The sequence below is a fragment of the Lissotriton helveticus genome, chromosome 12 (genome assembly GCF_964261635.1).
Source record: "Lissotriton helveticus chromosome 12, aLisHel1.1, whole genome shotgun sequence".
Classification (NCBI taxonomy): Eukaryota; Metazoa; Chordata; class Amphibia; order Caudata; family Salamandridae; genus Lissotriton; species Lissotriton helveticus.
Window position 1 is genome coordinate 754,319,094 of NC_136073.1, and position 26,425 is coordinate 754,345,518.

Genomic DNA, 26,425 nt, shown 5'->3' on the forward strand with positions numbered 1-26,425 from the left:
CCGCATCACTACCAACACCGATGACACCCTCACCACCGCTGAACACCTGCACTTCCAGATCCACACCAACCCGAAGACCACCCTCAGAGGCACCCTGATCTACCGACCCCCGGGACCACGCACACGATTCAGCGAGGACATCGCCGACTCCATCAGCCCGCACGCTCTCCCCTCCGCCGACTACATCCTCCTGGGGGACCTCAACTTCCACCTGGAGAACAACAACGACCGCAACACCATCAGCCTGCTCGACAACCTCGACAACCTCGGACTCAAGCAACTGGTGACCACCCCCACCCACCTCGCCGGACACACACTCGACGCCGTCTTCTCATCCAGCAAAGACGTCACCTTCAGCCACGCAACAGGACTCCACTGGACGGACCACAGCTGCGTCCACTTCACCTTCAGAAGAACGACGATCCACCACCACCAGCAACAGGTTGCTCGAAGAAGCTGGAACAAGATCACAGCCGACCAGCTCACCGCTTCCCTGAGCCAGCACCCTCCCGCCAACTCAGCGAACCCCAGCCAGGCCGCCGACAACCTCACGAAATGGATCAACGACTGCGCGGACGAACTCGCCCCCCTGAGAACCCCACCCAGCAGATCCTGCAGCAGAAAAACACCATGGTTCACCGACGAACTCAAGAGCTCCAAGAAGAACTGTCGAGCCCTCGAGAAAGCCTGGAGAAGGGAACCAACGACGGACAACATGAACACCCTCAAGCTCGCCACCCGGAAACACCACCAACTGATCCGCGCCACCAAGAAAAATGCATACAAGGACCGGCTGGACAACAACGCACACAACTGCAAGGAACTCTTCAACATCGTGAAAGAGCTATCCAACCCCAACGCCGGAAACAACGACATCACCCCGTCGCAAGAACTCTGCAACTCCCTCGCGTCCTACTTCCACAACAAGATCACGGACATACACAACAGCTTCAACAACCAACCAACGCAAGCCACAACCGCAACGACGCCACCCACCGCCACCCTCCGCACCTGGACCCCGATCAACACCGAAGACACCATCCGCACCATGAACTCCATCCATTCCGGATCTCCGACTGACCCCTGCCCTCACCACGTCTTCAACAAAGCCAACGCTGTCCTCGCACCCCACCTGCGGGACATCATCAACACCTCCTTCGACTCCGCCACCTTCCCTGAGAGCTGGAAGCACGCCGAACTCAGCGCTCTCCTCAAGAAACCCACAGCAGACCCCACCGACCTCAAGAACTACCGTCCCATCTCGCTCCTCCCGTTCCCGGCCAAAGTCATCGAGAAGACCGTCAACAAACAGCTGGCCGCCTTCCTCGAGACGAATGGATCCCTCGACCCCTCACAGTCCGGCTTCCGAGCAAACCACAGCACCGAGACCGCCCTCATCGCCGCCACCGACGACCTTCGAACTCTGATGGACAACGGAGAAACAGCGGCCCTCATCCTCCTGGACCTCTCCGCGGCTTTCGACACCGTCTGCCACCGCACCCTAATACAGCGCCTCAGCAACATCGGAATCCAGGAGAAGGCACTGGAATGGATCACCTCCTTCCTCGACGGAAGAACACAAAGAGTCCGCCTACCACCGTACAAGTCAGAGGCCACCGAAGTCATCTGCGGCGTCCCTCAAGGATCCTCACTGAGCCCCACCCTCTTCAACGTCTACATGAGCCCCCTCGCGGCCATCGCACGCCAACACAACCTCAACATAATCTCCTACGCCGACGACACCCAGCTTATCCTCTCCCTGACCAACGACCCCGCCACCGCCAGAGCCAACCTGCACGAAGGGATGAGAGACGTGGCCGAATGGATGACGACCAGCCGCCTGAAACTGAATTCAGACAAGACGGAGGTCCTCATCCTGGGCTCCACGCCCTCCGCCTGGGACGACTCCTGGTGGCCCCCCGCCCTGGGCACCGCACCCAAACCGACAGACCACGCACGCAACCTGGGCTTCATCCTGGACTCCTCCCTCTCCTTGACCAGACAAGTCAACGCCGTCTCCTCATCATGCTTCAACATCCTGCGCATGCTACGTAAGATCTTCCAGTGGATCCCCACCGAGACGAGGAAGACGGTCACCCAAGCCCTCGTCACCAGCCGTCTGGACTACGGCAACGCCCTCTACGCCGGAACCACTGCAAAACTCCAGAAGAGACTCCAGCGGATCCAGAACGCCTCGGCGAGACTCATCCTCGACATCCCCCGACGCAGCCACATCTCCGGACACCTGAGAGACCTGCACTGGCTCCCGGTCAACAAGAGAATCACCTTCCGACTCCTCACCCACGCACACAAAGCCCTACACGACCAAGGCCCGAGCTACCTCAACAACCGGATCAACTTCTACACTCCCAAGCGCCTCCTCAGATCAACCAACCACGCCCTCGCCGCCGTCCCCCGCATCCGAAGAGCGACAACAGGAGGAAGATCCTTCTCCTACCTGGCCGCCAAGACCTGGAACTCACTTCCGACCAACCTGCGCCTGACCCAAGACCACCTCTCCTTCAGGAAGAAGCTCAAGACCTGGCTGTTCGAGCAGTAGCGGCACCCCCCCCCCCAGCGCCTTGAGACCCTACGGGTGAGTAGTGCGCTCTACAAATGACCTGATTGATTGATTGATTGACAGGAAAGGCCCTTCACAGACTTCCTTTTTCCAGATCCCTGTGATCAAAGATTTTTTGGAAGGCTTGAAGAAAGTGTTCCCTCCTGTCAGGCTTCCTTCGCCTTCATGGGACTTGAATGTGGTGCTGTCCAGATTGATGAAGGAGCCTTTTGAACCCATTCATAAGGCTTCGTTGCAGCACCTGTCCTGGAAGGCGGCGTTCCTCGTGGCCATTACATCGGCCCGCAGGGTGAGTGAGATTCAGGCATTGTGTTGCCAAGAACCTTATACTGTATTTCATAATGCTAAAGTTGTTATGCGTACTCACCCTAAGTTTCTTCCCAAGGTTGTTTCTGATTTTCATATCAATCAGACTATCACTTTGCCTACGTTCTTTCAGAATCCTTCATCTCCGGCGGAAAGGTCTTTACATTCCCTGGATGTGCGGAGGGTGCTGAAGTTTTATCTTGATAAGACTAAAGATATTCGTAGGTCAGACCAATTGTTCGTCAATTATGGCTCAGTCAGGACAGGTCTTGCTACCTCTAAGCAGTCCATCTCGAGGTGGATTGTGTCCTGCATACAGTTGTGTTACTACAAAGCTAATAAGACCTTAGGAGGTAAGCCTAAGGCTCATTCCACCAGGGGCAAAGCTGCTACGACAGCTATGCTCCGTAATGTTCCCATTGCAGAGATCTGCAAGGCGGCCACTTGGAAGTCGGTCCATACCTTTGCTAAGCATTACTGCCTGGACACTGATGCCAGGGCAGACGCTCAGGTTGGGCAGGCTTCGCTGCGGAATCTGTTCGCACAGTAGTGGCGTTATTTTATTCTCCACCGCCGCTTGGTGTGGGGATGGGCTTGCCATTCTATTCACTAGATTATGACTATACACAGAGATCCCCTACTACAGAAGGAGTAGTTTCTGTCCTGTAACTCCAGTTCTGTAGTAGGGGTATCTCTGTTATAGTCATAAGCGCCCTCCCGCCTCCCCGGTGGAGTGTTGTTCATGATCATAATGCTACAGGTCTGGCGTTTCCTACGCCCTCGAAAAGAACTGAGGCTAAGTTGGACCTGCTATGCATTCTGGGATACTGAGAGAAGGTTCTGGAAGGTTCTCTTAAAGGCACAGTATCCTAATTAAGCCACATAATGGCAGCCTATGGGGCTTGTCTGTCCAGGTTCTTCTCTCTATCATTCCTGAGGGATTTTGCTGTTAAGCAAGGGAAATCTGTACAGGCTTTGCTGTTTTGTGGATTTTATGGTGGAAATTTCTAGTTGAAGTACTGGACAGTGTAGCCTTTTGGCTGCATTATCTGTCTTTAAATTCTCTCTTAAGTGTCTATGCATTTTCTGCATTTTTTGACACTGTAAGAGATTATTTTTGATTGCTCCGGGGTCCACGCACATGGGCGGGACTATTCACTAGATTATGACTATAACAGAGATACCCCTACTACAGAACTGGAGTTACAGGACAGAAACTACTCCTTCTCTGGGCTGTTTGACTAGTGAATGTAAAGGTGTCCATAATCATAAAAACAAAACTCCTGCTGGTGATATTCTGTATTTAAATAACGGTCTTTATTATCTACAATAAAATAAGATTGTAAACCTGCCATCCTTTTTTTCAATAGCATTTATGTTTTAGAACCTGCAAAGGGTCAGGGATGAGGTTATGTATGGAGATGTTCAAATAAAGAAGATTTGCCATAATTTTGGTCAGACCCATAATCTGATAAGGAATGTTTTCGCAAACAACACTGTCCAGCACGGGATATGCAGAGATGTTCACAGTATGATGATCCTGGCATGCTCTCTGAGAGGAGAAATGTTGCTACAATTCCTGAACCACAGGGACCAGCACTGTTTTAACTGCTGACTCATCAATCCCTGAAATGGGACTCAAGATTTCAGGGTGACTTTACTCTTCATGGGGTAGTTTCCCCAGAGTGTGTACAGGACGTACTGGTGTATGACAAAGAGATCATGGTGACAGCTGGGATATGCTCAACTGAATCGGCCACAGGAAGGTTTTTGATTTGATCAATTGATTGATTGATACATTTCCTGTTTTTCTTTTCACTAAGCAGCGGTAACAGTTTATATGCCCTTTACCCCAAGACGTGGAACAGGAGTTCTGTTGAATGGTCCAAAGATTTGTCAGAGTCTGAGTTCTTAATGATAGGCAAGTTAGTTTTGGCTTCTTGAATGTCTGCAACAGAGCAAAGCATGATAAAGGATCAGATATTTTTGACTTTGACATCTTTCGAAGGACATCAAGATCGGGCACACGCATAAGTACTCTAAAGAGTAGTTCATATTGGATATGACAGCCTAATACTCCTAAAGGCAATTTATTTAGTACTCTGAATGCCATACCAGTTATGCAGCCAACTTAATCCTGTTTCCAATACCCTAGCATGCAAGCCTCCGAGAGCAGACAAGCATCCATGAACACAATTGCAGTGAATGTAGGACCATTATTGGAATGAAAGTTATGAACTGTTCCAATTGCTACTAGACACTACAAGTCTTTTATAACCGCTTTAGAAGTGGAAGTCTTTTGCAGCCAACCCCAAAGGAATCTGGAGCATGTATGGCCTGGAACCAATATGTATTGATATCAATTAACACTCTGGAATGGCCCAATTTGGTCAGGGCAAAATACGCAAATGAGTTAAAAAAAATATAGTGTGGAAAGTTTAACTGATCTTGTAACTATAGAGTGTTTTATCGGTTGGAAAATAAAGCATCCTTTTTGGTGCGCTTTGGTAAATATGGCCATCATTATCATTACTGTACCCTTGATAAAGTACTGCTGATGCCAGCATGAGACAAGACTATCCCTTTATGAGCTGCTTTGAATAAATCTAACCAAGCTCGCTCATTAGGAATATGCCCATCTCCTACTCTTAAAACCATGGCAACATTGTCTTTAGTGAGTGTGGGAGAAACTTTAGAAGGAAAGCCATCAAGAGGGTTTCCCCCTTTCAATGTTGCTTGTATTGCTACTAGAATGTCTGCATTCACCTTCGTTTGAGTTACAGCAGCCATTTTAAAGTTTTGCACTGCTGTTTCTGCAGCTAAATCTGCCACACAGTTACATAAAAGTGAAGGAATTCACACTAAGTGTGCCATGATGTGCTGTACATGGACGAAGGGAAGCTTATCCTGCAGGACAGCTATCTTTCCCCAAGCTTATCGTGCAGAACAGCTATCTTTCCCCAAAGTTGTTGACTTCCAGTTTAAATCTCTGAATCTGTTTAAGCATCAGTGTGATAAATGTAAGTTGTATCATTGACACAGAATGCTGAACCTGACACAATAGATGAAGAACTGGTGGATTAGTTTTGTAGAGCAAGTTACAGTACATGCATTTCTGTGAGTTGTACAGTGGAATAACCCAAAACGTTGGTGTGTGTGTATCACCTTAACCCCTTGCATGCTGATGACGGCCCCCAGCCGTCATGCACTACAGTGCTCGTGTGCTGATGACGGCTGGGGGCCGTCATGACCGCACCCGCGCTGAAATCTTCAGCACAGGAGCAGAATCGCGCCAACATGGAAGGGGTTAAAGTCGCCATCTTCAAAAAGACTTCAAGACACAGAGTATTTCTGTTTATTGCCAACCAGAGACTCTGCAGAGCCATTCATGGAAAACATGCTCTTATATGCGTATATGCTGTGTTTTGTTCAAAAATGTGCGCGTGCAAAGTGTAGAGTCATAATCAAATGTTACTTCCATAGCATCTAAAGAAGTGGCCCACTGCACCCAGTGCAGGTGTAAAGTATGAGCATTACCAGTACTAGCCTTTTTTTATGCTTCTAGTGCAAGTCTGGTAAATATTATAATGATTTGTTTCCTACACCGAATTGCGTTCTTTCAATTTAGCGGTCTGTACTGCTTACAATTTAATCAGTAAGGGTAAACTGTTTCTCAGCAAAGGAATAGAAATGTAATCTGTATGCTATGGAAGTTGTCTATCCTTGATTGTACATTGCCTAGCTTGAAGTGCTAGAAATAACCCTAATCACCAGGTTTGTATTGTCCTATGTCTCTAAAAAGTTATTTTATAACATGTCTTCTTCCAGTCCACATAAAGTAGTTCTGCGTATTTGTCCAATCTTTTTCAGAAAAGGCCTGAGTCATTAGTTCATAGATGTTTAGGAACCCGATCAGTGCTTGAAACTTCCTAAGTGTGTTCGGACGTTATAAAGTAGCATACTTCTGCAGCAAGTCAAATGGCAAGACTTTCGCATCACTACATAGCTTGTACCAAGGAAAATACATTTCAATATGCATTTTTAGAATTGTTTTAACTGATTTTGTGCCCATGTTGGGCTAGAAGAGGCAGTGTTCTGTCTACCCTAGCCAGGTGTTCAGTGCATCATCAGTGATGTATACATTGTCAGTATAATAGTGCTCCAAAATCTCTTATGTAAGATCTCCAAAATTCCTGCCTCAGAAAAGCCCAGGGTTATACTTATACCTTTAGGGCAATTGTGTAAATAAGTACAGAATAACGCAGAATAAAAAAAGTCGTTTGCTACTGAGATTATGGCACTGTGTTTTGGATAAAGAAACCATTTGATATGCCTAGGGCTGTTTTATACTTTTTTCAGATTAGATTACTCATTAATCCAGTACTGTGAGCATTCTGTACTGCACTTGTGTGTGAACGTGCATTTACCTTTCTAGCATCTAAAACTATTCTATAGGTATTTTCAGGCTCCAATACCTAAAAAAACAAAAGAGCGATGTTCATCATGGAATGACTGGTATTTTTGCTAATCTGGTATAACTTTTATATCACGCTTAGCTTCTAGCTTTAAAGGATACTGAGCTTATACCTGGGCTTGCCTCTGATGCAATCAATTGGAAAAGATTCTTTGCCACATCCAGCTTGGTTTCTTTGTAATGTAGGTGCCTATTTCAGATCATACTTGTCACAGGGTTCTTACAGGTACTAAGAAGAAAGATGCACAGTGTCACCGGCTGGAACTGTGCACAGCCTCCTGTCCATATGTTGTGGCTGACACCATAGGAATGAAGAACCCCCATGACTGCTCACTGGATCAAAGACTCTGCCTCTGATTGATCCAGGTCCAGAGGGGCACAGACCAGGACCCCAGGACCCCACCAGGACCCCACCAGGACCCCAGGACCCCACCAGGACCCCAGGACCCCAGGACCCCACCAGGACCCTAGGACCCCACCAGGACCCCACCAGGACCCTAGGACCCCACCAGGACCCCAGGACCCCACCAGGACCCCACCAGGACCCCAGGACCCCAGGGCCCCAATTGCACAGCTAGTGGGCAACTCTAGAGGGCTGAGCTCCCAGGGACCAAGAGACCAAAGTGCAGACACAGGGAGCAGAACCCACGGCAGCTGCAAGGATCGTGCTCCATTCAAAGTGGCATCCCGCTCCACAAACGCATCACACTGCCTCCCACTCCACCTCAAAACTATATGATTCTGTGGAAGCTTCAACACCCAAGAAGGTCCTCACACCTGCACCCAAAGATCCGCAATGGCATCCCACGCCTACCCAGACAGCAACTCCCATACCCACCCACATGGCCAAAGTCCCCCCCCCCAGGCATCTGTCTGATTGGTTGCAGATGGAAACAGCTTGATCACCTTTGTAAAGAATTACATTCATTGGGTATTTAGAGACATGTGAAGTGCTTGGTGCGGCAGTGTGTGTGTGCGCCCGGAAGCTGTCTCAGCCCGGGCACACACAGGCAAGGTGAGATGAAGAGGGTGACAGAGGGAGACAGAGGGAGACAGAGGGAGGAAGACAGGAAGACAGAGGGAGAGCGAGGGAGGGAGTGAAAGGGAGGGAGAGCGAGGGAGGGAAAGGGAGGCAGATACAGACAGAGGGGGAGGGAGGGGGAGGGAGGGAGGGAGAGGGAGGGAGGGAAAGGGAGGGAGGGAAAGGGAGGCAGACAAAAGGAGAGCAAGGGAGGGAGGGAAAGGGAGGCAGACAGGGAGAGTGAGGGAGGGAAGGGAGGCAGACAGAGGGAGAGGGAGGGAGAAAAAGGAGGCAGACAGAGGGAGAGCGAGGGAGGGAGACAGGGAGGTGGAGGGAGGGAGACAGGGAGCGAGGGAGGGAGGCAGACAAAGGGAGAGCGAGGGAGGGAAAGGGAGGGAGAGGGAGGGAAAGGGAGGCAGACAGAGGGAGGCAGACAGATGGAGAGCGAGGGAGGGAGGGAAAGGAGGGAGGGAAAGGGAGGCAGATAGAGGGAGAGCAAGGGAGGGAGAGAAAGGGAGGCAGACAGAGGGAGAGTGAGGGAGGGAATGGGAGACAGAGAGAGACAGACAGAGAAAGGGAGAGGGAGGGAGACAGACAGAGGCAGGGAGACAGACGGAGTCAGAGAGAGGGAGGGAGACAGACAGAGGGAGGGAGACCGAGGGAGGGAGACAGACAGACAGAGGGAGGGAGACAGACAGAGGGAGAGGGTGAGGGAGGGAGACAGACAGAGGGAGGGAGGGAGAGGGTGACAGAGGGAGGGAGACAGACCGAGGGAGGGAGACAGACAGAGGGAGACAAACAGAGGGAGGGCGACAGACAGATGGAGACAGAGAAAGGGCGACATACAGAGGGAGGATGGAAGCAGAGGGAGGAGGGAGACAGAGGGAGACAGAGGAAGGAGGGAGACAGAGGAGGGAGGGAGACCGAGGGAGGAGGGAGATGGAGGAAGGGAGACAAAGCGAGGGATACAGACAGAGGGAGAGGGAGGGAGACAGACAGAGGGAGACAGGTTAGAGGGAGGGAGACAGACAGAGGGAGACAAAGAGAGGGAGAGAGACAGAGAAAGGGAGAGGGAGGGAGACAAAGAGAGGGAGAGGAAGGGAGACAGAAAAAGGGAGAGGGAGGGAGACAAAGAGGGAGAGGGAGGGAGACAGAGAAAGGGAGAGGGAGAAAGGGAGAGGGAGGGAGACAGAGGGTGGGAGACAGAGGGTGACAGACAGAGGGAGGGAGGAGGGTGACAGGGAGGGAGGATGGAGGGAGGAGGGTGACAGACAGAGGGAGGAGGGTGACAGATAAAGGGAGGGAGGACGGAGGGAGGGGACATACAGAGGGAGGGAGGAGGGTGACAGACAGAGGGAGGGAGGAGGGAGGGCGACAGATTGAGGAGGGCAACAGAGTGAAGAGGGCGACAGTGAGGAGGGTGACAGAGTAAGGGAGACAGAAGGAGAGAGGGAGAGATAGAAGGAGAGAGAGGGAGACAGAGAGAGAGAGAGAGAGGGAGGGAGAGAGAGAGAGAGGGAGACAGAGAGAGAATGGGAGTGAGACAGTCAAAGTGAGTGAGACAGAGGGAGGCAGGGAGAGAGAGAGGGAGTGAGACAGTCTGAGTGAAACAGAGGGAGAAATAGGGAATGATGGAGGGAGAGAGGGAGGGAGAGAGAGGTTGAGAGAGGGAGAGAGAGGGAGAGAGAGGGAGGGAGAGAGAGAGAGAGAGAGTGATAGATAGATAGATAGAGAGATAGAGAGATAGGGATGGATGGATGGATGCCGGGTCTGGTGGCTCAGTGGACGAAGGCATCCGCTGCAGGGACCTGTGTTCAACCTCATGGTCACAGTTTTTTTTGTTGCCCTAGCCCCGCCCCCCTCCCCCACTGACCCCACCCCCACCGGTGTGGCCCTCGGACACACACCACACTGTAAATTTGGCCCCCGAGAGAAAGTTTGTGTGTACCCATGTGTTAGATGAATTGAAGATGCTGCAAACAAAATTATGCAAAAGGAGTAGGATACTGGGTTTGCCAGAGTTTTTTGATCTAAGGCAGAACGGTCTGCCTGTTACTCAAAGGTTTCTGTCGCTATGGTTAAGGGTCCTGCATTATTATCACAACACGTTTGTTCAACTTATCAAGGTACATATTATCCATGTCTATTTCAGGCAAAAGTACTTTTATAAAAACTCTGGAGATGAGGATACAAGGTTATCCTGCAGCACTTAAGGATTTTTCGTAACTTATCGATTGGGCCTCAGGAGTTTGGTAGGATACAATAGATAACATAAGTGCAGCAACCAATTTACAGCCTAATCTTGGCTTCAAAGAGTTACAAGCTCTCTGCAAAGTGATAGAATCCAGACTGTGCTACTTGCAGGGTGATTGGGGCTGGACATGGATTGCCCCGGTACAGCGATGCTACAGACAAGTGGCAGGCGGGTACTGAGTGAAAGCCTTACCTTCCTAACTGCAAATACCTATTACAGCATACGTTGGCCTGCTTACTGAGGAGTCCTTTGAAGTGGGAGGCCACCAGGATTTTCCGAGGCTGGCCGGCAGTGGCAGGGACACATCACCTGGAGCTTCAGTGTCCTCGGACACCAGCCCTTGTTAAAGCGGCCACGCGCAATGCAGTGGGGACTGGAAGTCGGTAGGTCAGTGGGGATCAATAGCACAACGTATTTGAGGTCTAGACCACTTCCCCGTCCCTCCTTGCTGGAGTGGGACTTTATGGGTGGCCGTGTCTGGTGCCCCTTGGAGACATGGGGCTTCCTCACCCTCCCGTCTCTCAGGTACTGTGCAAGGAGCGAACATGACGGTGCAGTGAGGACTCGATTGAGAGGCGCTGTCTTGGTGCCTCCTGGCGTACATAGTTATTCTGTTTGCCTCACCCCCTCTGTACTAATAATATCTGCATTGCCTTGGACTGTGGTGACTCCATACTCAACCAGGACTCGGTGGGTGAGCGGATGAGCAACTGATTCTGCCGCTGGACTCTGCTGTGCCTACTGGAGACAACTTTCTCTAGTGGACCCGAGGGTGGGGAACAATACCCTCCTTGCATCATAATCCCACTTTTCTCAGGGCTTTCCGATCTTATTTGTACTTTCTTGTAGACGCAGTTATGAAACTCCAGAACACCAAGACTGTGGCTGTGGACACTGCTGGGGTTGCAGATCGGCAGAACCCCCCTGAGCACGCCATCGGGGCATTGAGTCATCTGGAGGCCACCCTACGTAATCACTCAAAACAATTCGAGAAGGTGCGCCATGCCCTTCTGGGCACTAAAACCTCATTGAAAGCCAAAAGCAGCATTGCTTGCCTGAATGTCAACCTTCTCATGCCAGGCTAACAGAGAAAGTGGATGAAGTGGAGTCATCGGGAACCTCCATGTGCCCCACAATGCACAAGCTACAGGTGCAAATCAAACTCATAAAAGATGAGATCTTCACCCTTCATCAACAGCTGGAAGATTCTGAGGGCCTCTCTAAAAGAATCAAAATTAGCTTTTTTGGATTCCCCAAACGCTCAGAAGGCCCAGGTGTGGAGTTCTTTCTTTAAAAATGGTTACTGATCAGGGTGCTGAAGGATAGAGCCTCCACGTTTTTCAATGTGGAACGGACCCATTTTACACCAGGCAGGCTGCCACCACCGGAATCCCCTTTGCGGCCGTTGATCTCTCATTTCCTGTACTTCAGGCATGGGGGATCTCATTCTTCCACTGTTCAGGTCAAAAGGCCAATGGAAGTTCAAAGGGGGGGAAGGGTAACATCTCTGCCTACCCGGACTTCACTATGGAAGTCCAACACCTAAGCAACTCCTAAAATGAGGTCAAACGTCATCTTTGGGAGCTACTGATCAAATATGCATTGATGTACCCCGCAAAGCTTAAAATAATGGATGGCAACACATCTCATTTCTCCTCCACTGTAGATGTGTAAACTTGGCTCCATGCTAAAGGGTTGGTAACCAATTTATTTATTTTATTTTATATAGCGCAACTTTACCCTAGAAGGGTTTCAGAGCATTTTACAAATGGTTAGGTAAGAAGAAACAGAACCAATACCACTGATGCTCAAACACAGAGCAAGTAGTTCACACCCAGGCCACGCCATCCAAAACAGAGAAACAACCGGAATCGCTCCACACTAGACCAAAAGGCCAAGGAACAGGGAGTAGCAGAGGCATTGCCCTTCAGTCAGAATCCCTTTGAGGCACTACGATCAGACCGCACATCGGACATTCACTCATACCAAGGATTCCAGGACTTCAATGGTGGATACAGCCCGGGGCCTGACACCGAGTCTGGAGGATGGACTGCTGTGAGACTCTGGAGGTAACAGTCCTGGTATTACTCTGGCAATGACGTCTATGTAGACACATGTTATTGATTGTGCCTGTATTATAATTACAGCGCTCCACCGCTCGCATTGCCCCCTGAGACTGATTGTGCCTGTGCATTGCCTTGTTATTGATTGTGCCTGTATTATAATTACAGCGCTCCACCGCTCGCATTGCCCCCTGAGATTAATTGTGCCTGATTGTGCCCTTAAGCATTAGTTGCAGCGTGCCCCAATCTCGTCCTGTTTGCCTTTTGTTGTTGTCGCTGCCATTTGGTTGCGCCTCCAGCCCGTCCCTCCCCCCACACTCCCGCCTCCCAGCTGCCCCTCCCACGCTCCGCCCCCTCCACTAGCCATTTATGACAGATGCATTTTCGCGCAGCGTACTCGCTCAGCGGACGCGCCCTATGCGCGCCGAAGGTGCGCCAAAGGTAAGCCCGTCTACGCCCGTCCGCGCCTGGACCGCGCCCAGCACCAGAGCCCCTGGTCCCCGCAAACCCATCACCTCCTGCATCGCGTACAGCGCAGCAACCCTCTCAGCGCTTAACCCCGGCCGCCCTCCTAACTGCCATCAAGCCGCCCCAGGACACACCCATGGACCCTTCACCTGCCACTCCTGCAAATTCCACTGGATCAAAACCCCCACCATATCCTTAAACTCCAAACAGAGCTCCGACCCTAACAGCCTGAAGTGCATCCTGCTCAACACCCGCTCGGTCCACAGTCATGCCATCGAACTATGGAACCTACTCGGCACCACATCGCCGGACGTCGCCTTTCTCACAGAAACCTGGATGAACACCTCTTCAGCACCCGACATCGCCATAGCCATCCCGGACGGCTTCAAGATCATCCGTAAAGACCACACCAAGCAAACAGGAGGAGGAATCGCCATCGTCCATAAGAACACCACCCGCATCACGACCAGTTCCAACAATAACCTTGCAGCCGCCGAACACCTTCACTTCCAGATCCACACCGACCCCAAGACCACACTCAGAGGCACCCTCATCTACAGACCACCAGGACCTCGCGCACAATTTAACGAAGACATCACTGACTTCATCAGTCCTCACGCCCTCCCCTCCGAAGACTACATCCTACTGGGAGACCTCAACTTCCACCTGGAAAAGAACAACGACAGCAACACCATCACCCTTCTGGACAACCTCGCCAATCTCGGACTCAAACAGCTTGTTAACACCCCCACCCACTATGCCGGACACACGCTCGACCCAATCTTCACCTCCAGCAAGCACATCTCCTTCAATCACACCACAGCTCTCCAGTGGACAGACCACAGCTGCGTTCACTTCAGCTATAACAAGACTACGACCCACAACCTCTCACAACCAATTCCCCGCAGAAACTGGAACAAAATTACAACCGACCAACTCTTCACATCACTGCACCATAACCCCCCTGCAAAATCATCGGACCCAAACCTTGCAGCCACCAACCTCACACAATGGATCACCCACAGCGCTGACGAACTAGCACCCTTGAAAAAACATCAAATCAAACAAGATAACAAAAAAGCCCCCTGGTTCAATGAGGACCTCAAGAAATCCAAGAAGATCTGTCGCTCCCTCGAGAAAGCCTGGCGGAAAAACCGAACCACTGACAACCTGGCCACCTTCAAGAACGCCATCCGCAAACACCACCAACTGATTCGTTCCACCAAGAAATCAGCATTCAAGGACCGACTCGACAACAACGCCCACAACAGCAAGGAACTATTCAACATTGTCAAAGAATTCACCAACCCCACCGCCGGCACGAACGACATCACTCCCTCCCAAGACCTCTGCGACTCCCTAGCCTCATTCTTCCACAACAAGATCACTGACATACATAACAGCTTTGATAACCAGGCCGGAGTCCAGTCCTCCCCACCCACCTCCAAACCAAAACACCCCTCTAACAACCTGTGCGCCTGGAACCCAATCACCACTGAAGAGACCACACGCCTGATGAACTCCATCCACTCAGGATCCCCAACCGATCCATGTCCCCACCACATCTTCAACAAAGCAGACTCCATTATCGCACCCCATCTCCGAGATGTCATCAACTGCTCCCTCAACTCCGCCACCTTCCTGGAAAGCTGGAAACATGCCAAACTCACTGCCCTCCTGAAGAAACCCACAGCAGACCCCACTGAACTTAAGAACTACCGCCCCATCTCGCTCCTCCCATTCCCTGCCAAAGTCATTGAAAAAGCCGTCATCAGTCAACTCGCCGCCTTCCTCGAATCCAACAAATCCCTCGACCCTTCACAATCCGGCTTCCGAGCCAAACACAGCACTGAGACCGCCCTCATCGCAGCAACAGACGACATTCGAACACTACTGGACAACGGAGAAACTGTCGCCCTCATCCTACTTGACCTCTCCGCAGCCTTCGACACAGTTTGTCATAACACCCTTATTAAACGACTAAGCAACGTCGGAATACAAGGAAAAGCATTGGACTGGATCATCTCGTTCCTCGCCGGAAGAACCCAGAGAGTCCACCTCCCCCCTTTTAGATCAGAGGCCACCGAAGTCAGCTGCGGTGTACCACAAGGATCCTCACTCAGTCCCACCCTCTTCAACGTATACATGAGCCCCCTCGCATCCATCGCGCGCCAACACAACCTCAACATCATCTCCTACGCAGATGACACCCAGCTGATCCTCTCCCTCACCAAAGACCCAAACACCGCCAAAACCAACCTACACGAAGGGATGAAAGAATTAGCCGAGTGGATGAAGAACAGCCGTCTAAAACTGAACTTGGACAAAACAGAAGTCCTCATCTTAGGAGCTTCCCCCTCCGCCTGGGACAACTCATGGTGGCCACCGGCCCTGGGAAGCGCACCCATACCTACGGACCACGCACATAACCTGGGCTTCATTCTGGACTCCTCCCTCTCGATGACCAGACAAGTAAACGCCGTCTCATCATCATGCTTCAACATCCTACGCATGCTCAAAAAAATCTTCCGTTGGATCCCCACCGAAACAAGAAAAACGGTCACCCACGCACTGGTCACCAGCAGACTGGACTACGGAAACATCCTTTACGCCGGTACCACAGCCAAACTACAGAAAAAACTCCAACGCATCCAAAACGCCTCAGCCAGACTCATACTTGACATCCCCCGCCAAGATCACATCTCCGGCCACCTGAAAGACCTCCACTGGCTCTCCGTCAACAAGAGAATAACATACCATCTCCTCACCCACGCACACAAAGCCCTCTGTGACCTAGGACCCGAATGCCTCAACACGCGCCTGTCCTTTTACACCCTCACCCGCCAACTGCGATCATCCACCCAAGCCCTCGCCGCAATCCCACGCATCCACAAATCCACCATGGGAGGAAGATCCGTCTCCTATTTAGCGGCCAAAACCTGGAATTCTCTCCCCACCCACCTCCGCCTTACACAGAACCACCTCTCCTTCAGAAAACAACTGAAAACTTGGATATTCGATAAGTAAAGTACCCCCCTCCCTCAAGCGCCTTGAGACCCTATGGGTATATAGGGCGCTATACAAATACTGAACTTGAACTTGAACATGGGGTATTACGAAATGACTCACATGGATGCGGGCCAGGGGCACTAACATTCACAGAGGGCCTGCCTATTCGAGAGTGCTGATTTGTAATATCCCTGACCCCATATGCTATAGAGAAGCAGAGATGCACCAGGGGAGACATGATTATAAGTGCAGGCTTGCCCTTCTACATGCAGAGGGCAATCATTTGTGGAGGCTTTTAGTATGGCTGGTCAGGGGAGAGCAGCATCGCCCACCGGTATGGGTCATTCGATTAGATGGTAGCACAAGTGTTAACACTCAGGTTGCCTTTAAAACTGCCTTTCGAGAATATTATCAGACCCTATATGCAACTTCTTATGCTCCTCCCTGTGATAAGTTAATGGACTTTCTGGGGAGTTTGCCACTACCCTAGGTTTCTCTGCTTCAGCGAGCATACCTGGACAAACCACTCCAGCTTCAGGAGATACAGGCAGCTGTTGCCCAAATAGCTAGGAAAAAAACACCAGGACTGGATGGTTGACTTAGCCTATACTATGCTACACAGTGTTCAGTTGTCCCAGAAGCTTCTGTACGTCTTTACTGAGACAAGAGCACTGGGCCAACTGCCGAGCTCACTGCATGGCGCACTAACAGTGGTTCTACTAAAGCCGGGCAGGAACCCTAGCTAATCGACTGCTCCCTATAAACAGCACACTGGTGCATGAAGACATATCTGGGTTCATACCTTGATGCAGTACCTTCTTAAATAATTTTAGACTACTGCGTCTTATACACAACACCGTTCCAGATACCCATGGCAAAATCAATTGATATTGAAAAGGCATTTGACTCCCTGGGGTAGGATTACTTGCTGCAGATGCTGGAGTACATGGGGGTGGGGCCGAGATACCTTAGCTGGGTCCAAGCATTATACTAGAATCCAATTGCATGTGTGTAAATGGGACAGCTCATCTCAAATAGCTTTTGTATACAAAGGGGCACCAGGCAGTGCTGTGCTGTCCACAGTCCCCACTGATTTTCTCCCTGACCATGGAACCCTGGTCTGTCGCCTGTGCCTACAAGCTCAGCAGTGGGAGATACCAGCACAGGGGGAATTCCCACATTGTTTTGCCCTATGCAGATGATTCCCTAATCTTACTCCGTGATGTGGCAGTGACATTACTGGACTTGATGGGAGCATTAGTGGAATTTGGCACCGTGTCAGAGCTTCAATTAAATTAGGCAAAGGCTTGCCTATTTCCCTTGTCCCCGGTGTCGGAATCAGACAGAAAGACCCTGCCGAGATTCAGATTCAAACAGTGTTGCAACACATTTAAATAGCTGGGTGTCCAGATTTATCAAGCTGAGAAGGACCTCCGAGAGGGCAATATGGCTAGAGCGGAAGGGTCCATCCAGAAATCTCTCCCTTTTTGGCTGTCACTGCTGTTATCGCCGATGGGACATGTGTTTTCTAAAATGCTCATACTCCCTTGTATCCTCTACATCTTTGCGGTGCTTCCATTAGTACTCCCTGGCGGTTCTTCTGAGAATTGAATGGAATTCTGCTGGACTTGATATGGGGTGTAGTGAGGAGGAGGAGGGTGCCACTCTCTATAGTTAAATGCTCTCTAATTTTGGGTGGCCTTGATGCCCCTAATTATGAATTATCTTATGGGGACTGTCTGTTGGATCCTAGGGGGAATTCAAATCTATACGTGGTTGGCGGACCTCAAGGTTCATCCTTTTCAGGAAAACGCACCAAATGTCAATGGCCCGCCTTTGCTGGAAAAGCTATTTACTCTCTAACAAAAGAGAGGGACCCAAAATCCAAAGGGGTAGGGTACCGAAAGACAAATTGTCAGGAAAGTTTCCCCTTTGGGTGAACTTACAAATAGCCAACAATTATATCCACATAATTCCATACAACATCAGTTTGAGCAACAGATACGGAGCAAAATGATAATTACAATAATAATAGATTAAAAAGTGTACAGTTTATTGCAATATATATTAAAAAACATAGTATACAATGTTATATCCATAAAGAAACAAATACAGTTATACACATAATACCTCATCCGGTGGGAAAAATAAGGAAAATGATTCCAATTAAAATGAGATGAGTACATTAGTCAAAGAATTTAATCAAACTCCAAATCCTATGCTAATATTGTAATTGGAGTAGTTGTATTCCAGAAACGTAATGTGTCACAGCTCAAATGCATCAACGCGTTTCGGTTTGGCACTTGTTTTTAAAGAGAACACCTTCTTCGGGATTAAAAATTCAATTCCCACAACTCATAAAATATCTGAAACAAGAGATATAATACATAGCATAAGATACACAGAAGAATAAAAAGTACACATTACATTACTCTATACAATATTGCTCCTATACAGGGTGCTCAAATCTAAGACAAAACTTTCAATCATTCTATTCACTCTCGAAAACATTTCTCAATATTTGTCTGTTGCATAGCATTCAGAAACAAACAGACACTAGATCGTCAACCTCAGTGCATTTTGACTCTTAAATCCCTACTCAAGATTATATCATAGAGAAAGAAAGGACAGCCTCACTATATATAAACTACAGCCCCATATCAGGTCTATAGGTATTTTATACTAAGGATCACTGAATTTGCATCCCAGCGGCTAAAATTATGGCAGGAGGCATTTGTCTATGTCTTATAATCCTGCCTATAAGTATTAACAAAAGTGTTTTTTACCTTTTGGCGGATCAGACAGAGACCTCAGACCTTCGCACTTGTCCACGATACCATATAATGGTTATCTAAACATTAAGGTTGAAAAGTACAGATATTATATTACACTGTACATAATTAATTCCGGCATGCTCTCAGCGAAATAAAAAAGATTTATCTATTTTCCTATGACTTACATACCTATTTATAGTTTGTGGATCCTATGGATTTGAAATAGGCGCAAAACGAAGTGGTGAAAGGTTATGCTTCCCAATTGCCTGTATAGGGAATAGAGGGACATACATTGCTGTGTTAGGGCTAAAACGGCAAGTCAATTGCTCTTACAAAAGCCTTATTAGCAGAAAAACATACACAGCAGGAAATACCACTGTTAACTTATGCAGATAGTTCATATTTAAGAGAAACGGCACTGCCCAATTGGTAGTCGCATATTTCTACATGGACACGGCATCTGTTTTGCTGTTGCCCCTCATATACGCGGTCACAGAGTGACAGATACTACATACAGTAAGTTCGAGAATAAAACAGTAACATCTTCATTCTATCAATGCACCCGTCAAGAAAAATTACCGTCAAGAAAAATTACTATTCCTCGTTTGTCATCCCAGCGTTAAGTGATAACTGCAGAGAGGGTGACGAAAATTATAACGAGGGGTAGTGAAGTATATACCTTTTCCTTCATGATGTAAAGTGGCGACAATAAGGAACATATCCCCAGAACAGGCTTACCACGCATACATAATTACCTGAGAGTTTCTCCCGTTTATATGTGGCAAGATACGCTACAGATAATAGTTTGCCGACTTCCACAAAGCTCGTCGTTTTTGATAAAAAAGGCCGTTTGCCGCCCCCTTGTACAGCTAGACCACCTGCAGTCTAAAATGGATTACAAGAGAGGCAGGTTACTCACTTATCCTCTCTCCTCACAAGTTTATCTCACCCTGCACTGGTCTCATACCTGCCTTTTATGCGAGGATCGGCACCAAACGGGTCCAAGGCTTCTCACCGTCAATACAGAAATGACTTATCTCGCCTCCATTTTATATTCTAAATCTCGCGCGTTTTTGCTTAGAAACTATCGCGCATACTCCCAAATTGGTCTAAGGCCAATGGATATCGACAGCAGACTATAATATAAACAACAATAGTACCGCCATTGATTCTAGGAAAGCCAAAGCTTTTCCAAACGATCGGCATTATCGAGCACGAGACGTATGTCTTTTTGAATTCTAAATGACACATTTATATGCCGGTAGCGACTAAAAGCATTTCTCGATAAACTAACCGACTTGGGCATCAAGTGTAAAGCGTCTTTTTATCAAGTGCACTAATACAAAATAATCAATTTGGGATTAAATGTCAACGTATTTTCTAAAAGGAGAGTCCTATTGATCTGTATATATGTAGTTTAGTTCACTCTTTATGCATAGTTATGTGCTCTGATTCTATACAATTTTCTGAGAATAACCTCTTTCAAAATGGCCGCCATTTACAGCATGTTATCCCTACAAGCTATATATATTTATAATGGGATGCTTCTATTGTGTTACCCAGATAAAAAACAATTCATTATCAATCTAATTAATTAGTAGATCCTGCTTTTGCTATTAACCATGTAACATTAGTTATCACTATATGTGGATGATAGATCCCATGTTTATTTAACACCATTTATCATTAGTAGTTCCTTATTTGTGATTTTCAGACATTTTTATCCGTACAACATCACATTGGCACAAAATGGGCAACATTTTAAACCATTTCACATTTTTGTCCAATCAATGAAGGAATGGGTATATAGATCGCTATCTTTATACATACACCAATTCTGGCACTACAAAAAAAGATCTATTTTTAAACATTGCACAGATAGTGTATTACATAATTCACCAGGAATGGTGACTCATATCAGGTAGCTTATGTCAGATAGCTTATATCAAGTAGGCCTAATTAAACGTTCCCATTCTTCTTTAGAATTTAGCCTGTTTCTTACAGTATTAAGGTGAGAGATATACCATTGCTCACGTGTCTTCCTCTTTGATTGTATATTTCCACCTCTTTTGCCAATTTTGATTTTCTCCAAGATAAACCACACGAAATCATTTTCGCTATGGCCTACCTCCGAAAAATGTTCAACTAATGGCGCTGCTAGTTTTTTGGTTTTAATCGCTGATCTGTGCTCTTGGAATCTAATATGTGCTTCTCTCCCTGTCTCCCCGACGTAGCCGAGGCCACACGGGCACATTAGCAGGTACACAATGTTGTTGCTTCTGCAATTGCTCATACATTTGAACTTTAGTGTATGATTATTGTACTTTACTTCATTTGTTTGCAGACATTGTGGACAGATGTTACATGTTCCACACCTGAAGTTACCTAGCACTACCATGTTGTCTAGAGTTCTTTGAGTTGTCTGTGTATCCTCTCTATATGTGTGGACAAGAAGATCCCGTAAGTTCCTATTCTTTTTAAAAAGCAAAGAGAGGTTTCTCAAGCTTGATGGTTTCATCGTGATTAAGAATTTGCCAGTTCTTGTTTACAACATTCTTAATCTGGTTGCTAAGGTTAGAAAACTGACTAACAAAAACAACCTTGTTCAGTGGCTCCTTCTCTTTCTCTTTCTTGTCTATCAAGGCATCTCGATTATAAAACCTAGCTCTTTTCATAGAATGGGACAAGAGTTTCTTCGGGTAACCTCCATCTTTAAACTTATTTTTTAGAATCTCAGAGTGTCTGTAAAAGTCCTCTAATTCAGAACAATTCCTCCTAAGTCAGAGGAATTGGCTAAAGGGAATGCTTTCTCTCTGTGTCTTCGGGTGAAAACTCGAGAAGTGGAGGAGAGTGTTTTTTGCCGTAGGTTTAGTGAATGACTCCACTCCTAAAACACGTTGACATCCTTAATAGTTATGTCCAAAAAGTCAATTTTGAAGGTGCTATATGAGAACGTGAATTTCAGATTTGGGTCACCCAAATTGAACCAAGATAAAAAATCATCCAAAAGGTCAACTGAGCCTTCCCAAATAAAAAAGATATCATCGATATAGCGGTACTAGCCCGCTACATTTTCAGAAAAAGGAGCTAATTCGTTGTAAATATTTGTAGCCTCGAACTGTCGTTGTAAATATGTTTAGCCTCGAACTGACGAACTATAGAGGAGGGTGTCACTCTCTATAGTTAAATGGTCTCTAATTTTGGGTGGCCTTGATGCCCCTAATTATGAATTATCTTATGGGGGCTGTCTGTTGGATCCTAGGGGGAATTCAAATCTATACGTGGTTGGCGGACCTCAAGGTTCATTGTTTTCAGGAAAACGCACCAAATGTCAATGGCCCACCTTTGCTGGAAAAGCTATTTAAACAACATGAGGCCACACCCACCATACTCTCTGCTAATTTTGCTGAGGCACCTTCCAGAGCTTCGTGAGATAACCTGAAGGTTCACTGTGGAATGATGGAGGGAAGCCAAAATTGTTCTCTTGTGGGACTTATTTGGTAAGGGAACCCTCATGTACTGTCAAGATAAAATGGATATCCATCGGGTGACGGCCAGGCACTTCTTGTTATACCATGCACTACATGTGATCCAAGATACATGGGGGCCTGGGGGAGCCGAACAGACTGGTCATACATTATTGTCCTGCGGTGGAGCACAATGTGCTATCTCTATTTTGTATGTAGCATTAACTGTGAATCAGGTGGGTGTGACTGCTTAACTGCTACAGCCCATGATAGATGGCCCACTGACTTGCCACAACCTCTGACAGGTGTGCAATGGGCCCGAACTCTCCATCAAGTGAAAGAGGTATCCCATAACCCTAGGCTTCATTTCACCCAATTCAGTTACTTATATCAAGCCTACATTACACTACAACGCTTTTGTTTCCAGCAGCATCCTCTGAGTGTCCCAGATGTAAGACATCTGTAGCTGGCTTCTAGCATATGGTGTGGGAGTGCTTGGTAATACAGAGACCTTGGGTGGTGGTCACAGAAATAGTAAGCTCAGTTGCGGATCACTAGCTCGCAACTTCACCCAAGTCCTGCCTACTTGTAATCAGACCCAATGGTAATAGTGAGAAGCATCTTCATAGGTTTATTGACCTTGCCTTTGTCTTTAACAAATGTCACATTGTAATATCCTGGAAAGCACCAGTGGCCCGGACCTTCACTGCTGGTTAGCTACATTGCTAAAATTTGTCCTGCGCCAAAGCCATGGTATTAGGGGGATTAAGCGCTAGAGGGAGTAGAGCGACAGGTGATGGGTGTTGGGAGTTGCATATCAGCAATCTAGAGGACTACACAACTTATGTTGAGAAAACACACAATGAGGAAGTCAAATTGAGGAGGCCTATAGCTTGGCTGATTCGCCCTGAATTGCCAGGTGCAGTCATCAAACACCTGACATTGGCCGTACCCGCGGGGGTATAAATTAAGGTTCAGACAATATTATGAGCACCTGAATAGCAGCCCAGTAGCCCTCCAGGACACTTCGTTAGATTAGATGTGTTTCTAGACCATCGCTCATTCCCAACAGTAACATGTGAGGTGTGGGAAAGCTTGGAGGCCCAGGCGAGAAAATAAGCTGGCGAAAGTGCGGATGACTGGGGGAATGTTTTCAGCTCTAATAGGTTCTCACTACTTCAGGTAGAAGATACAGAGGGATCAGAGCATATCGAAAATCAGATGGATTTAATGGATGGAGGCACTACCCCTTTAGAACCAGAAGTGGCGGCGGCAAATAAGAGCAAGGTAGTAGAAGGGTCTGATCCGGAGTACAGCAGCAGCGTGGAGGGAAAGAAGGACATGATGCAGGGGGAGCTGGCGGAAGGAAATACAGGGGGAGCAGTGTTAGGAGATTTAATAGCTGCACTCATTTTTTTCATTTCAAAAATCTTTATTCGAATTCTTGAAAATTCATAAAAGCACATATATGTCAGTCAAACAAGCTTTATTCGACATAGTCATAAAAGCATTACAGATAAAAATGTGTTATATAAAAATAGAATTAGGATTTACACAAAAATTTAAAACAAATTTTTAAAATTCAAAATTCATTACAATATAAATTAGAAATCATCATGTTAAAATACATCAAGTATTCAGGTAGAGAGTGCATTATCCAGAGCCTATCCCTTTACATTTTTGTTTCTAATAATCCAGGCCCATCCTAGAAATTTCGCCACAGCTATATATATTACAGGGCTTGGGTTTGTACAGATGATTCTAGCAGCCACAATTCCACTCCGAGTACCCGGCAGTTTAGCCATGGGTCGCAGCCAGACTCTGCGCGGAGCAGAGTAGGCCGGACACACAAAGAGTAGATGACTAACTTTTTCCTGAAAGTGAGGTAACAATCAGTACATCGAAGATCGATAGGCAAGTCATTCCAACACTTAGCGGCAAGGTGCGAAAAGGCACGCCCGCCCATCCTGGATAGTTTTATTCGTGTGGTGACTGCTTTAGCTGTGGCTTGTGAACGTAAATTCCGAACTGGGGCATAGAGCTTGATTCTGTTCCGCAAGATGTAAGGGCCAGTATTATGCAAAGTTTTATGAGCAATGCACAACATTTTAAATACTGCTCTTTGCCTCATAGGCAGCCAATGTAACGTTCTCAGGCAGTTTGTAGCAGAATCGTACTTTTTCTTATCACAGACAGCTTTGGCTGCCGCGTTCTGGACCAGCTGTAGTTTTGAAAATAAATAATCCGCCATACCAACAAACAGCGAGTTGCCATAGTCCAACCTACTAGTCAGTAAAGATTGAACTAAAATCTGTCTACATTCCATCGGAATCCAGGGAAAAACACGTTTCAGCATTTTTAGTATGGCGAATCCTTTGCCACAGATTGTGGTAACATGATGCTTCATCGATAAAGTGGTGTCCATATGGATTCCCAGGTTTCTAGCAGTCAGGGTTGGGTTTGGTGGAGTACCTAAAGTATTTGGCCACCAAGAGCTGTCCCAAAGCTGTTTGGATCCGCCGAATAAAAGAATTTCTGACTTGTCAGCATTTAATGTCAGGTAGTGCCCATGCATCCAGTTAGATTGCTCTGACAGGCAGTTATGTAACCTGTTTTTGGCGTCCTCTTCACCATTGAGGGTTACCATCAACTGAGTATCATCAGCATAAGAGCAGATATTAATACCCCATTTATTGCCTATAGATGCCAATGAAGAAACATAAACATTGAACAATGTTGGGCTCAATGTTGCTCCCTGTGGCACCCCATATTTGATCTTCCGAGGAGTGGAGGTAAAGTTTCCTAAACAGATGGACTGGGATCTATTCGATAGAAAAGACTCCAGCCAATTCAGGGCTTTACCATGTATTCCTTTAGCAGCTAGCATATTTATTAGCAGTTTGTGGGAAACGGTATCAAACGCCGCTGATAAATCAAGTAATATCAGGGCGACCGTTTTGCCTTTATCAATCTGCATTCGAATATCGTCCATCACAGCCAGGAGTGTTGTCTCAGTACTGTTATTCGATCTAAAACCAGTCTGAGAAACATCCAGTAGGTTATTGGTTTCCAGAAAGCTTGACAACTGTTTAGTTACCAATCGTTCTAAAACCTTTGATAGATATGGAAGCTGTGAGATGGGACGGTAATTGACTGGATCGTTTATGTCCGCGCCGGCTTTTTTTAATAGTGGTATTACAGCTGCATTTTTCCAGACTTCTGGGAATTCAGCTTGGTCCAAGGAAAGATTAAGAACTTTTGTAACTGCTGAATATATTACGGGTGTAAACTGGGAGAAGATATAGTGTGGACAGACATCCCATGGTGATCCTGATTTGATTTCTGACATAGCTTTGCTAACTTCTTCTTCAGAAAAAGGGCCAAAAGTAGCGCAGCTGGCCTGCAGAGTAGAATCAACATGATACTCTACATGGTCCTGGCTATTATTTACAAAGGAAGCATAGATTTTATCAATTTTTACACTAAAAAAATCACGAATTTTGGAGCAGTTTTCATGTGAGGGAGTCAAGTTTGAGGTGAGACACGGTGGGTTACAGAGTTCTTTTACTATTTTAAAAAGCTCCTTCGAGGAGTTTTTGTTGTCTAGTATTCTTTGGGAAAAATAGTCTTTCTTTGCTTTGCGTATAGCTGTGTTGTATACTTTCAGCTGATGTTTATAAGTAGCTCTGTCTTCGAGCGTTTTACTTAGTCTCCATTTGTGTTCCAATGTAGTACATTTGCTTTTTACAGCTTTTAGATCTGTGCCGTACCATTTCTCTGAGATTTTTCGTTTAGGTCGATCTATAGTACGGGATAGTGAACAATGATCCAACGCTTTCTCAATGTTGCTAAGCAATTGACGAATTTCTTCCTCACTGGAAGTTCCAGGACTAAAATTATAATCAAAGTCGTCTTTAAATTTTTCCACAGAATTTTTTCCAACATTTTGTGGAATTTGTCGACTGAACGAAAGGTCTTTTATTCTTTATAGGTAAGTTCAAATTAAAT